The sequence below is a fragment of the Canis lupus genome, chromosome 19 (assembly GCF_048164855.1).
Source record: "Canis lupus baileyi chromosome 19, mCanLup2.hap1, whole genome shotgun sequence".
Classification (NCBI taxonomy): domain Eukaryota; kingdom Metazoa; phylum Chordata; class Mammalia; order Carnivora; family Canidae; genus Canis; species Canis lupus.
In genome coordinates, this window is record NC_132856.1 from 21,413,970 (window position 1) to 21,427,886 (window position 13,917).

The 13,917-nt window shown below is 48.7% G+C and overlaps 1 long non-coding RNA gene across 1 annotated transcript; it reads left to right on the forward strand.

Moving 5' to 3' along the window:
• The first annotated feature begins 1,190 nt into the window (after positions 1 to 1,190).
• On the forward strand, positions 1,191 to 5,822 carry LOC140611287 (uncharacterized). Its single transcript, XR_012012564.1, has 3 exons — positions 1,191 to 1,432; positions 3,273 to 3,465; positions 5,443 to 5,822. It is a non-coding gene; the product is annotated as an uncharacterized lncRNA (long non-coding RNA).
• The last annotated feature ends 8,095 nt before the right edge of the window (positions 5,823 to 13,917 follow it).

Here is a 13,917-nt window from a genome sequence, read left to right on the forward strand (position 1 = left end):
AGGGACCAGCTGACTCTGGGCAACCCCGCAGATCTGCAGTACTCTTCTGCTAGCCTTACCTCTTCTCCCCGCACCACCACCCCATGGCCTCCTGTGCTCATCATCAGCTAACTCGAAATGCTTACTTCATAAGGCCTGTGTGAGTCTCACCAATGCCCCACATGCCTCCTTGGCCTTACTTTCTACCAAGTCACGTTCTTTACGGTTTTCATGAGGAAACCCTGACAAATGGCCCCCACTTCTGGGCTTCTGCCGTTCTCTCAGTGAGAAATCCCGTTCCCTACCCTCTGTCCAGTCCATTCTTCATCTAGCTAATTCATAAATGCTTTTCAAAATCCAGCCTAAGCTAATTCAAAGGGCTTACGTTTGAATTTGGGTTTACCTTTGAGTCTGGTCTACCTTTGGGTCTGCCTTTGAGCCCTGGGTTGAGGCTCTCAGGCCCTCAACAGACTCCTCTAGTGATCACAGTTGTGGCTGAGCTATGGGAGCCCTTGTTCTTGCTATTTCCTGGCTGTGTGACATTCAGCAAGTCACCCAACCTCTCTGAGCTCATTTTCCTCTTCTCTAAAATGAGGTTGATACCAGGCTTATATGTCATTCCTGGTTGCTCTGATGGTCAAAGGAATTGTTAGAAGTACATGCTATTTTATTTTATTTTTTTAGGATTTAATTTTTTTATTCATAAAAGACAGAGAGAGAGAGAGAGAGGCAGAGACACAGGCAGAGGGAGAAGAAGACTCCCTGCGGGGAGCCAGATGGAGGACTCGATCCCAGGACCCTGGAATCATGGCCTAAGCCAAAGGCAGATGCTCAACCATGGAACCACCCAGGGGCCCCAGTACATGCTATTTTAGTTGCTACAAATGTAAAACAATATTGTTATTTAAAAAAAGACCCACCATGGGTTCCCCTAAAAAGCGGAGGATGAGACAAGGGTTACATGTAGACAGTTTATTTTGAAGAAGTGATTCTTGCAGAAAAGGCGTGGGGAGGGGGTGGCAAAGGGGAGGCCTCCAGGCTAGGCAGGTAGGTCGATCCATGCATGACTGCTGTGGGCACGGGAGCCTCCCAGAATGTGGAGCACATGGCAGCAGCATCCACTCAAGACACACAAGACGGGAGTATTTGTTCCCCCCATGGATTATGACTACTCTTAAATGTTTGCACTTAAATGCTTACCAGGGGCCACATGGCTGAGCGGGACCCTGGGGGACCTATCGTGCCCGGGGCAGAGAAGCCCTGCAGACCCTGAGAGACAGCCACGCAGCCGAAGCACGGCCCCACCAGTTGCCACCGCTGGGGACAGGACAACGTCATGGGTGGCCAGAGTGGGCGATGGCACGGAAACGGTAACACCGGGGATGAAACTGCCCCTGTCACAGCTGAGTCTCCACTTCTGAGCATGCTGACGGGCACAGACAGTAAACCAACGGTAAGTGAGGGATGGAGAGAGCATCTCTTGTTGAACTTGCTCATGGTGCGCCACCTCTGGTCACGGTGGCCAGAGGTTCTCCTTCCATGGGGCTTGCATGCCCCTCAGGGGCCTGGGTGGAGAAGGTGAGCTGCCTCCAGCATGAGGCTGGTTGAGTAAACCTCAGGCAAAGCGTTGGGTTGCACAAGGATTTTCCAGTTATGTCCTCCAGGGACCGAGTGGGGTGGGGTGAGCTGGATGTGCCAGGAAACAGTCCTTCCTCTCCCATCCTTCTGTCTACACTGTGCCGTTTCATCTGAACCTAATTCCTGCAAGTCATCTGAAACAGCATTTGCCAGATGTGTTCCACGAATTTGAGCCCCAGCCCCGCCTCACCTTCACCCAGAGCAGCTCCACTTTCACTCCTTTGATACGTTGAAGATTGCCCATGGATCAGCTGGGACTTGGATGCAAGCAAGAGAAACTCACTTCTCTAACGCAAGAGAAAAGGAGTTTATTGGAGGTGGATGCCAACCAGAGATCTGTGGGCAAAGAAGTTTGGGAACCAGTGAGTGGAGCAAAGTGAAGCAGATCTGTCTATTGTAGGACTTCCCAGAATCTTCAGTACGCCAGTGCGTGTCTCCGGTATATAATTTGCAAATGTTCCAAACGTATTTCTTCAATGCCAGGATGTGCTGATTGTAAGATGTCTCAGCAGTTCAATAACAGCTTTTCCAGGATTCAAAACAAAAAGGGAAAACTATCACATGGGGCACACACATTGATTGTAAGAAGCATCCTGGTTTCATAACATTCTTTGTTTTTAGGCAATGTCTACAGAGTCCTTCCTGTGTGCCAGGCACTATTTTAAGAGCTTTTATCTAAATTGACTGTCCTACCTTTGGAGGTTGGCGTGGAGCTGGGGGTGGCTGGAGAATTCTAGTCAGAGTGCTCCTGCAGGGTGACTGGCCACGGGCCCCACTTGTGAGCTCTGAACATATTTCCATCTTGGGCAGAAGCCAGTGATGGAGCCTGTCAGAGACACTGAGGCAGACCCTTTCCTGGGGGATGAAGGACTCTTCTAACAGTTGATGTTAACTCAAGAGCTCCTCAAAATTTTGCCAAAACTTTCTTCGAACTGCACAGTCATCTAAGGCTTTTTTTTCTTCCCCTTTCTTTTATGGCAGGAATGAGTCTGCCCCAAGGCCTCCCAATGTTCCCAGCCACCCCCCACTTCTCCCCATACTCTCCTACAGGTCATTCCCCCAGAACATGGCCAGCAAATCCCATCTTATCATGGCATCGGCTTCTGTTGGATCTTTTATTTCATCTCCAATTTATAATAGTGAAGCTGAAACCCAGCATGGTTACATAACTTGTCCAAGGTCACACCTCTTGGAAGGGCTAGAGCCGGTCACCAGACCCAGGCATATCAGAGCACGAACTCATAACCACTTCCCTGTACAACCTCTCATTTCAGAGTAATATGTACAAAAACTAAAAAGAAAAATGTGTCCTAGGGTCCAGAAAATGAAGCATTTGTTCATGTGACTCATTTTCTGTAGAATATCTTGTAGGACTGAGAATTAGGGAGCTAGCTGCACCATGGGAATGCTTTAGCGAAGCACCAATGTCATTCTGATTGAAGGTGTCATGGGGTAGGTGTGTCTGCACGGACCAGCTCGCAGAGGTGGACAGGAAGAGTAGAGAGAGCAATGAGCCAGCTGCCCGAGTGGAGCCCTCCGAGGCTATCCTGTCGTTGCTGTTTCCTATGACCTCCAGAAGTGTAGCAGAGACCACGCCATACACCTGATCCCTACATGGCCCCTTGGCTTGATTCTGTTGTTTCCTTGCCTCTCAGATTCTGGGTGGCCTGTTGCTGTGGTGTGGCAGAGAGGGCACAGCCCCAAGGAGATAGGAGGCTGGACTGTACCACCACCACTTGGCAAGTCAGTGGACCCCTCTTGCTTCACTCCCCTTATTTGTGCAAAAAAGATGGGGCCAGATCAGGAGTTTCCAGCCAAGCTCTCTGGGGCTCCAGTGGCGGTGTGGAGGTAAGAACCACCGATGAGAGGGGTATGAGATGGAGGAGCCCCTGCCCACTGTGGTGCATCTCAACAGAACATCTCCACTTTTATTCACTTTAATTTTTAAAAAATAATTAATTTATTTATTTACTTTGGGGGGAGGGGCAGAGGGAGAGGAAAAAGCAGGCTCCCCACTGAGCAGGAAGCCCAATGCAGAACTCGATCCCAGGACCCCGAAATCATGACCTGAGCTGAAGGCAGACACTTAACTGACTGAGCCACCCAGGCACCCCTTATTCAATTTATATATTGGGATTCTATGAGTGTCTGTAATCATTAGTAGTTGCAAACTACAGAAATGGACTCTCCTAACAGAAGAGCAAGGAAATTGTAAAAGGATATTAGAGCCAGGGACTGTGTTCAAATATTCATCCAGAGGCTAGTTAGGGAGAAATAGTACAAGAGACCCAAAAGGGCTGCATTGTCAAGACGCCACCATCTTGAAGACCACCATCCAACCAGTCTCCTGGCCTTTGGTTTCTGGGTCAAGACTGAGTCCAGAAGAAGCCATTCAGTAGGCCAAGCTTGCCTCTGGGGCAGAAAGGGGGACATGGCTCATTGGAATTCCAAAGTGGGCAATAGTCAAAAGAAGGTCAAAAAGCCCTTCCAACCAAGACCCCACAAATAGGCACAAGGTGTTTACTAAGAAGGAGACGAGGTTCTCTAGGAAGAAGGAGTGGGTGTTCGCCCAAAGAACAAATGCCCACTATATGCATTAATTTTTGTTTGTAGGGCAGTTCCACAGTTAACCTGTTTAGAAGGCACTGGGCTAAGGGGTCCTTCCTGTATCAGAGATGTTCATCCTGTGTTCTAGCTGGGACATGAGAAAGTGGCAGTCTCTGGTTTCTTTTCTTTTCTTTCTTTCAGATTTGATTTTTTTATTTGACTGAGACAGAGAGAGAGAACAAGCAGGGTGAGCTGCAGGCAGAGGGAGAGGGAGAAGCAGGCTCCCCGTTGAGCAGGGAGCTCATCTCAGGACCCTGGGATCATGACCTCAGCTGAAGGCAGACATTTTTTTTTAAAGATTGTATTTATTTATTCATGAGAGACAGAGAGAGAGAGAGAGAGAGAGAGAGAGAAAGGCAGAGACACAGGCACAGGGAGAAGCAGGCTTCATGCAGGAAGCCTGATGTGGGACTTGATCCCGGGTCTTCAGGATCAAGCCCTGGGTTGAAGGCAGCACTAAACTGCTGAGCCACCTGCGCTGCCCAAGGCAGAGGCTTTTAACCATCTGAGCCACTCAGGTGCCCCAAGTCTCTGGTTTCTTTCTTTTTATTTTTTTAAAAGATTTTATTTATTTATTCATGAGAGACAGAGAGAGAGAGGCAGAGACATAGGCAGAGGCAGAAGTAGGCTCCATGCAGGAAGCCCGATATGGGACTCGATCCCGGGACTCCAGGATCATGCCCTGGGCCGAAGGCAGATGCTTAACCGCTGAGCCACCCAAGCACCCCAAGTCTCTGGTTTCTTAACCACAGAACTGAAAGCCTCACTTTTCTCATGACAGCTGGTGGGGAAAGGGCAGGAAGGCACCTGTCTTGGCTTGGGTTCCCCAAGAAAGCAGAGCTGCAAGATGAAGGCTTGCACACACGTATTTTACTTTGGGGAATGTGAGAAGCAGGGTGTAGCTGAGACCAGGTGCTGTCAGCCGCCCCCCCCTCCCTGGGTGCACATAAGTACTGCAGCATCAGCTGGAGGCAAAGGTGGGTGAGGAGGAAGCAGGGCAGGGCCCCAGAGGTGTCCCATACGAAAACCCCTTTGCCACTTCCCCCTGTCCCATCCCTCTTTGGATGTGCACATGTGCCTGATGCCAGGGAAGAGGAGGCTCAGTGGGGTTGCAAGTCTGTAAAGAAGATTCCACCTTTGACTATCTGCACAGCACAGTTTGATGAACGATGTTCCACTGGGACCTCACACTGCTTTCCTGACATCTTTTTCTCCTAGTCTTCATATTGGTCAGAAGGTGCTACTTTTGCAGAAGGCACTCAGAGGAGGAAATCTGCATCCTGTTCACCCTACAAGCAGGCTCTGCCTCAAGCTCTGTAGCCAGGGCCTGCACTCCATGGGGACAGCGAGGGAGCCATCTATGGAGGTTTGAGCAGGTGAGGTGCCTGGGTTTTGCTCAGTATGCCCAGAGAAAGGGGGAGAAAGTTAGGTTGGAACCTGGTTTGGAGTGCAGCCAAGATCATGGCAGAGGAGAGTCTCGGGAGCTCTGTTGCTTGAACTCTGCAGTATCCAGGACCTCCAAGTGAGCATCACCAGAGGCCCGAGACGTTTTTACGAGGTATGTATTTATTTATTTATTTATTTATTTATTTATTTATTTATTTATTTATTTATTTATTTATTTTAGATATTTTCTTAATGATTTTTTTAAAAAATAGTTTTAATTTAAATTCCAGTTCATTACCATACAGTGTAATACTAGTTTCAGGTATACAATTGAGTTATTCAACACGCCCATACAACACCTGGTGCTCATCACAACAGGTGCACTCCTTAAGCCCCATCACCCGTTTGATCCATCCCTCCTGCCCTCCTCCTCTCTGGTAATCATCCATTTCTTCTCTATAGTTAAGGGTCTGTTTCTTGGCTTGCCTTCCCCTCCCTCTCTCTCTCTTTTTTTCCTTTGCTCACTTGTTTTGTTTCTTAAATTCCAGATATTATAGCAGCATTATCTCTAATAGCCTAATTATGGAAGCAGCTCAAGTATCCATCAATTGATGAATGGATAAAGAAGATGTGGATTATTACTCAGCCGTAAAAGAGAATGAAATCTTGCCATTTGCAACAACATGGGTGCAGCTAAAGAATATTATGCTAAGTGAAATCAGTCGGAGAAAGAGAAATACCATATGAGTTTTTAGAGTCCACCTGCCTCTGGATCTCCAAGTGGAGATGAAAGGTCAGACTGTCCCTTAAGCCATGACCTCTCACCATCCTGAGGTCCGAATCCCTGTGCTCTGACCCTGCACTAAAGAGATTGCTATTGATACAGTTTTATATTGATACAGTTTAGACTATTAAGTAGTCATTAATAACCAATTTCACTTACCCACATTTATCAGGTCCCAGGCACCGTGCTAAAGCTTAACCTACCTTCTCTCATTTTTCCCTATTTAATTCCCCACTCACCTTTCAGATCTTAACTGTCCCTCCTTAGGGACATCTTTCTCAACTCCAGTGCCTCTGCTCCCCTAGTCCTCAATTACATGGTCTACTTGGACCACAAACCTTCCCTTTGAGGCACTTACCTCAGTTGACATTTTGGTTTCTTTTTGCCTTTGTTAAATTAATGTCTGTCTCCCACAGGAGAAGAGAACTCAATGCTACACACTCACTGCCATGTCCCACACCAAGCACAGGGTCCGGCATAAATAAAATTTCAATAGAATACTTATTGAAGGGGATTCCCAGGTGGCTCAGTGGTTTAGCACCTGCCTTCTGCCCAGGGCATGATCCTGGAGTCCTGGGATCGATTCCTACATCAGGCTCCCTGCATGGAGCCTGCTTCTCCCTCTGTGCCTCTCTCCCTCTCTCTTTCTCTCTCTCTCTCTCTCTCATGAATAAATAAATAAAATATATATTTTTAAAAAGAATATTGAATGAAAGGGTGATTGCATAGCCTTATCAGAACCCTGTAAGGTGGGTTTTACCCTGAGGCCCAGAGAGGTTACATGCTGGCTTGGGGTCACACAGCTAGTAAAGGAAGAGGTAGGTTTAAAGTGTGGGTCCATCTGGTTCCGAGACCAGGTCTTCACCATCACGCCCCACTGCCTTCCAGTGTCCAAGTGTGTTTTCTGTCTTCTCCTGCCCTGTCCTCTGTGGGAAAGGCAGAGGGGTCCTGCCCCCTTCTGTGGTCACCATGTTGCACTTCTGCCCCTGCCCCCTCGGGTCCTAGCATTCAATCCTGCGACCCCTCCAGCTGTGAATCTTGCCCTTTGCAAATGCCTTCCATACCGTCCGGCCGTCTCTTGGCTGCCAGCACGGCTCTCCATCTGCTGAGATGGCGTGGTGCCCGCTCACAAGATGGCACGCTATTTTTACCCAGCTTAGGTGCCAAGCCAGCCAGATGTTTTTCAGCAGCACGGGGAAGCTGAGCATTGCTGGGGTGTGGAGGGAAGCTGCCAAATGTCAGCTCCTTGGGGGGGCTCTGGGACAAGCAAAGGGAAGGCTGTGCCTGGAAGCGGACATCCCCAGGAAGTTTCCAGGTGCTGGCACCTGGCTGGGGCTCCGGCCACGTCCTCTCCGTCGGCTGCTGGTGATGGGCACAGGCTGGGGCTGTGATGGGTCCACTCCAGGTGGGAAATGCCCCGGTCAGCACTCCCGGGAGGGCATGTGCTTCATCCCCCACCCTGGGGCCCAGGCAGTGATACCTGGGGACATCCCCTTCTGTGGCTTCCCTGCATGTTTGGAAAATTTCAGGTTTGGCCAGCTGCATGAGGAGGCTGCCAGAACTGGCCGAGTCCAGCCAGTTGTTGGGATTAGCTTTCCCTCAGAACAGAGGCAGAAGTCTAGTGGTCTTAATTTCTGCTCTCTCCTTCCTGGGAAAGGGGTGACCCCCTAGTTGAGGCATAGCTCCCCATAATAGCCTATTAGAAACAGCAGAGGGGATAGCTTAGCCCTGCTGGCCCTAGCTCCTGTTCTCCAAACATCTCCACTGCTCACCTGTGTGACCTTGAGCAAATCACAGCCTGAGCCTCATCTGTGAACCCTCCAAGGCCCCTCCCCTCCCGTAGTGGTCCCTAACTGTAGGGAATCACAGCTCTGCTGACCTTTTCCCGTGGCTAGCCAGTCTTGGGCCTCCAGAGGGAGGTGAGCAAACTCTCTTCCTCCCCTGCGGTGCATGCACATCTCTGCCCACGTGTGAATCCCATTTTCTCACCCTTGAGGAATCTTTTGCAATGCTCAAATCACCTATAAGAGGTTGTCTTCAAGTCCAGACTTCTGGACAAAAGGCCCATTTCTCGTGAGGGGCTTGGGGTCGTGTGGAGAGAGAAGGAATGTTTGCAGCTGTGGCCACAGAGCCCAGAAGAACCAACGTCATCTCTCCTTGTGGCCCGAAGGAACTCACTCATCTGGTGGTCCTGTGCCTGGTCTGAGAGAGGTCTGGACTGGTTAGGCCGCCAGGCCAGGGCTTCCAGAACTTGAATGTCCACCTGAGCCACCTGCTGGGTCTTTAAAAATGTAGATTCTGCTTCAGTCAGTCTGGAGTGAGCCTCTGCATTGATGAGGTAGGCAGATGAGGGGCCCCTAGAATGTCCACATCCTAATCCCTGGATCCTGTGACCATGTCGGGTAATGTGCAGAGGTGGATAAAGACTGTATTCAGCTGCCCTGGAGCTGGGAGATTATCCTGGACCATCCAGGTGGGCCTACAGGAGGTCCGAGGGATACAGTATGAGAAGCAATCAGCTGCTTCCGCTGGCCTTGGAAAGGGAGCAGGGAGTTTCGAGCTAAAGAACGCAAGCGTCTTCCAGAAGCTGGAGCAAGCAAGGAGGCGGATCCTCCCCTAGAGCCTCCAGGGGCCCAAAGCTGCACCAACACCTTGCTTCTAGCCCTGAGCGACCTGTTTCAGACTTCTGACCTCTGGAACTGTGAGGTAACACTTTTGTATTGTTTTTGAGCCACTAATGTTGTGGTGGTTTGTTACTGCTGAGTTTGCAGTTACTGCTGCAAACTCAGGCTGCGTTTCTGAGTAGCTCCCAGGTGATGCTGAGGCTTAAGACTGGCCAAGTGTGGCACTTCTATCTGGGTGACCTGGGTGACAACTTGAAGGTGGGAGAGAGCCATTTCTTCAGTGGCTTCCATGACAGCTTCTCATTATCCTGTTTTGTCTGTGTCTCCTTGTTCCTCCCTATGCAGAGATTATTTGAGGTCCCTTGGTTGTCTCTTGATATGGTCCAAGTTGGGGGTTTCCTGGTTTGTGAGCTCCGGCCCTCTAAGAGAGCTGAGATTACTGTAAGGGCCCCTCTACTCTTGTGAGTGCTGCCTGTTACTCAAATAAGTGAGGCCTCATGCAAATTGTATTTCTCAAATGTATGCAGGTGCCATGCATAGGACACCAGTGGTGGGTGGTGGTTTAGGAAAGAGGCTTTGCCCTTTGGCAAAGGGTTACACTGTATCAGGACCCAGCTGTCCCTGTATGAACTGGCTCCTCCTTCCTCCTGTGACCTGCCTTGCTCTTTTGTCCCCATCATATGTTAAGTAAGCTCCGGTCCCACTGGCTTCTTTCTGCCCTTGAACATGGGTCTTTCCTCCTTGGCATCTGTAGGCTTGCTCTTCATTCTCCCCCTTTGGGTTGATAGGTGCCTTCCCTGACCACTGTGAGCAAGCATGGCTCACTTGGTACTCTCCCTTACTGCTCTGGTACATTTTCTTTTAGTGTTTATTACAGTTTGTAGCTGCATATTTATTTGAAGAGCTTGCTTGTTTATCACCTGTCTTTCCCTCTGGATTGAGTTCAGCAAGGGGAGGGCCAGGGGCATTTTGTGTCCATCTGTACCAGATATACTCAGCACAGGTTCTATGTTTAATACATATTTAGGTGGGGAATGAATGAATAAATGAATGGGTATACATTTCAGCCCCCATAGAATTTCAGACTGTGTCCACTTGCCTTAATGCTTGAAGGCTCCACCTCGGGGTCTGTCACTGTCCCGTAGAGCACTGATCTTTGAATCCCTCTTGTAAATTAGAAGCCCCGTGGCTGACAAGCCTGGTCCTTGTTTTCCTTCACATATCTTTCTGCTTTTCGTCTCTCCTTCCCATCTCCATGGTTTATCTCTGCCACAAGGAGAATGAGCTTTGCAGCTCTCCTTTCAGTGTGATTGGCTGTCTGCTAAAGGGGGGGCGGGGGTGGAAAGATGTATGCTTGGTGCCTGGGCATGCTTTCTTCCATTGTCATCTCAAGTCAGTAGGGCTTTTGTATGGCATGAAGCTGAATACTAGTATTTACTTTTGTTTTATTCCCAGAGCTTGTCTGGTTCATGTGAGTCCTGGCAGCTGCCGGAAGCACTCTGTTTCTGGTATTCCAGCTCATCTTGGTGGGAGAAGCATAGGCTGAGAACACAGGAGCTGACTGATTGTAATGGGCAGGGCTGCAGGCTAGACAGCAAGGAATAGTTCCCTACTGGCAGACTTGGTGATACGGGGACACGTTTCCCCAAGTTGCCAGGGAGCGGTTGTTTCTGGAGAAATCTGAGGGAGGGTTGACCCTGTTATTAGGGGCTGATTTGAACACAGTGGTGTCTGGAGGTGAACAATGGGCAAGATCCAGCCATAGCGAGCTGGGCTAATGGCTGACTTGCGTTTGCTCTCTAGATTTTATTATAGACATTTCCCACCATGAGTGTGAATTATTAAAAAACTCAAATCCTTATAGATGAAACAACTGAAAATCAGCGAGGTTAAGTAACTCATTCAAGGTCATACATCCAGACTGAATTCAAGTCTGACTCCAAATCTTTTGTATTCATACTTGGGAACCTGGAAAGTTCCTACTATGTTCCATAGTTATTTGTTTGTGTATGTCAATTCCTTAAGAGGGCTGCTTAGTTCTGGCTTAGGGAATCTGGGACCATTTCCTAGAGGAGGTTCAGTGTTTGGATGTGTGTACAAAGGGCTGGGTGGCACATATGTGAGTATTGTTTTCTCAGTATCCATCCTTCCTGCTTCCAGAAATAGTGCCTGATTTTTTTTTTTTTTTTGACAGGGGGTAGGGAGCCCCACTGTCACCAATTCTCAGCCCTTATGGTCTGTCTGGGTAGATTCTAAGCTAGCTCCAAGAGTGGAATATCAGGCTTTGGTGCATCTTATCCTTCTGGTCACAGTTCAAGGATATATTCTAAGCAGGTCCAATCAAAGTAGAGCAAAAGATTTTTGAAAAGGCTGTCATTAAAGGATTTGGTTCTATCTAGCTGTATTTGAATGGGAGAGGAGGTGAAGCTGGTGCTGTGGTATAGCCATATTGCCATGAAGGCTGAACTGGAAAACAGATAGAATTGAATCCTAACATTCATGGCTCAAGACTCTTGATCTAGCCATGCCTGAAACTGCCATGCCTTTAAACTTTTCAGCTTAAATGTACCAATAAACCCTCTGTTTGTTTACTTAAACCTATGTGAGTCTGTTTTTCTGTCACTTGTAATGGAAAGAGCCATAGCTGATATGATAATATGAGGCTGGTGGAGTAGCATGAGTTGGGGAGAGCAGTAGGGAGAGAAACACATCATTAGCCAGAAAGTGCGGGCATGAAGAAGTCTCAGTGTCTCTGCAAGTTCACGATGTGTAACCAGCTGGAAAAATGAATAGGATATACTTTTCTTAGAGCTCCTCTGCCCTGCCCCACAAAAGGATGAAGACTATGAAACTGTTTGCCCAGAACATTACTGTCCCGGAGTATTAATGCATATTTCATTGGGGAAGGGGTTGTGTGCTCCAACAAATATGAGAAACACAGGAGCAAATAAAGAAGTAAAGGATGCGCTACCAGACTGAAGCCTTTAAAATGCTAACATGTATTGTGAGTCCCAAGGAGAGAGAAAGAGAGTGAGTGCGTGTTTCCAGAACTTATTTTTCTTGGAGCATCTCATGGGACCAGTGTTGCAAAGAATATGCTTTTGAAAACATTGGTTTAGAGGACAGTTCCTGTGCAGGCTTCAGAGAGGCCACTTTCCAGAATGAAAAGCTTGGCAAAGGCATGACTGTTTGTCTAGATGTGGGCAGGATGGGCCTCTATGAGGGAAAGGGAGGTAGCTCTTGATTCAAGGACCCCAGAAATACTGTTTGTCCTTAAATGGCCCTCTGGCCAGCCAACAACGGGACTGAAATTCCTATGAGTGGAGGCAAGATTTGGGTTTGGAGCAAATCTTCAAAAGATTCCTATTGAACTATAAATGCAGAGTGACTTGGCGGCAATATTTCATCTGCCTTCATTCATTCGTTTGACACCTACTTGCTGAGTACCTACTGTGTGCCACAGACTTCCAGGTACTAGGGATCCATCCAGTCAATCCAACAAATTCTTGTTCCTGTGGATCTTAAATTCTCGCAGATGAAGGCAGTCAAGTAAATATTATGTGATTATGGGCTGAAATAAATAGAGCTGGCTGAGAGGGACTCAGAGTGCCAAGGAGGGGATGTTTGATAGGACTGAAGGGGTGGGTGTCATTGAGAAAGACTTTTGGGCAGACACTTGAAGGAGGTGAGAGATGAGCTGTGAGGAATGTTCCAGAGAGTGAGAGCACCAGTGTGAGGGCTTCATGTTGGGAGCATGCCTGGCCTGTTGGAGATACAGCAAGGTGTTTAGTGCAGCTAGACAAGGTGGGCGAGAGAGAGTGGAGGTAATGCTGAGGAGGCAGGTGAGAACAGGTCGTGTAGCGCCTTGAGGACTCTGGCTTTCACTGAGTGGAATGCACCACGGTTGCCAGGTGTGAGCCAAAGTGGCACATGATCTGCCTTATGTTTCTAAAGGGTCGCTCTGGTTGCTGTGTTGAAACTCAGATGCAGAGGCCAAGGGTGAAAGTCGGGGACCAGGGAGAGGGTTGTGTGGTTCACCTGGACAGAGACATAGGTAGCTCAGCCCGGGGCGGTAGGTGAGTGAAGTCAGGGAGAAGCAGCTGGATGCTGGATGCATTTTGAGGGTGCAGTCCACAGGACATCCTGATAGATGGGAGGTGAGGATGGAGAAAGGGCAAGCTGAATCAAGGAGAACATTTGGTCCAAGCAACTGGAAGGATGAAGATGTCCTCAATGGGGATGGGGAGGGCAGCATTACATCTAGAAAAAAAAATTAAGCCAATGTTTAAAAATTGGGAGATCTCACATTTTTAAAAAACCACATTTCCAGCTACTCTTGAAAAATGGAAAGATCTGGCAAAATCGAACCCACCTTCTACCTGGCATCTATTGTTTAGCACTAGCTGGCAGCTCCTCCCTTAGCCGGGCAGGCACATTTGAGTTTCCTCAGCTGGATCCCCCACGTGGCTCCTTAGGGATTTGAGTGGGAGAACTTAAGGATGGGTAATAAGTAGCAGACTGGTTCTTAAACCTAAGAGCAGGTAAGAATCATCCAGAGGGCTCATTACAATGGCTCACTGGGCCTACCTGCAGGGTTTCTGATTTAGGAGGTCCAGGGTGCGGCCTGAGAACCTGAAATCCTTCCAAGCTCCCAGGCGATGCTGATGCTGCCAGTCCAGGGACCACACTTTGAGAAGCACTGAAGGAGCATGTCCTCCTCAAAGCACCCCTCCTCACATGATTGCAGATGAGGTTCTCCGAGGACCTGGGAGTGATCTGTGAGATGGATACATTTTGCTAGGGTTGAGGACAGGAGCAGTGGCTCTGGTGGGGGAGGTCTAATCAGCCAGGAGGTGCTTTGAGGACTGGGGCACTCCAGGATTTGTTAGGGTTGCTGAA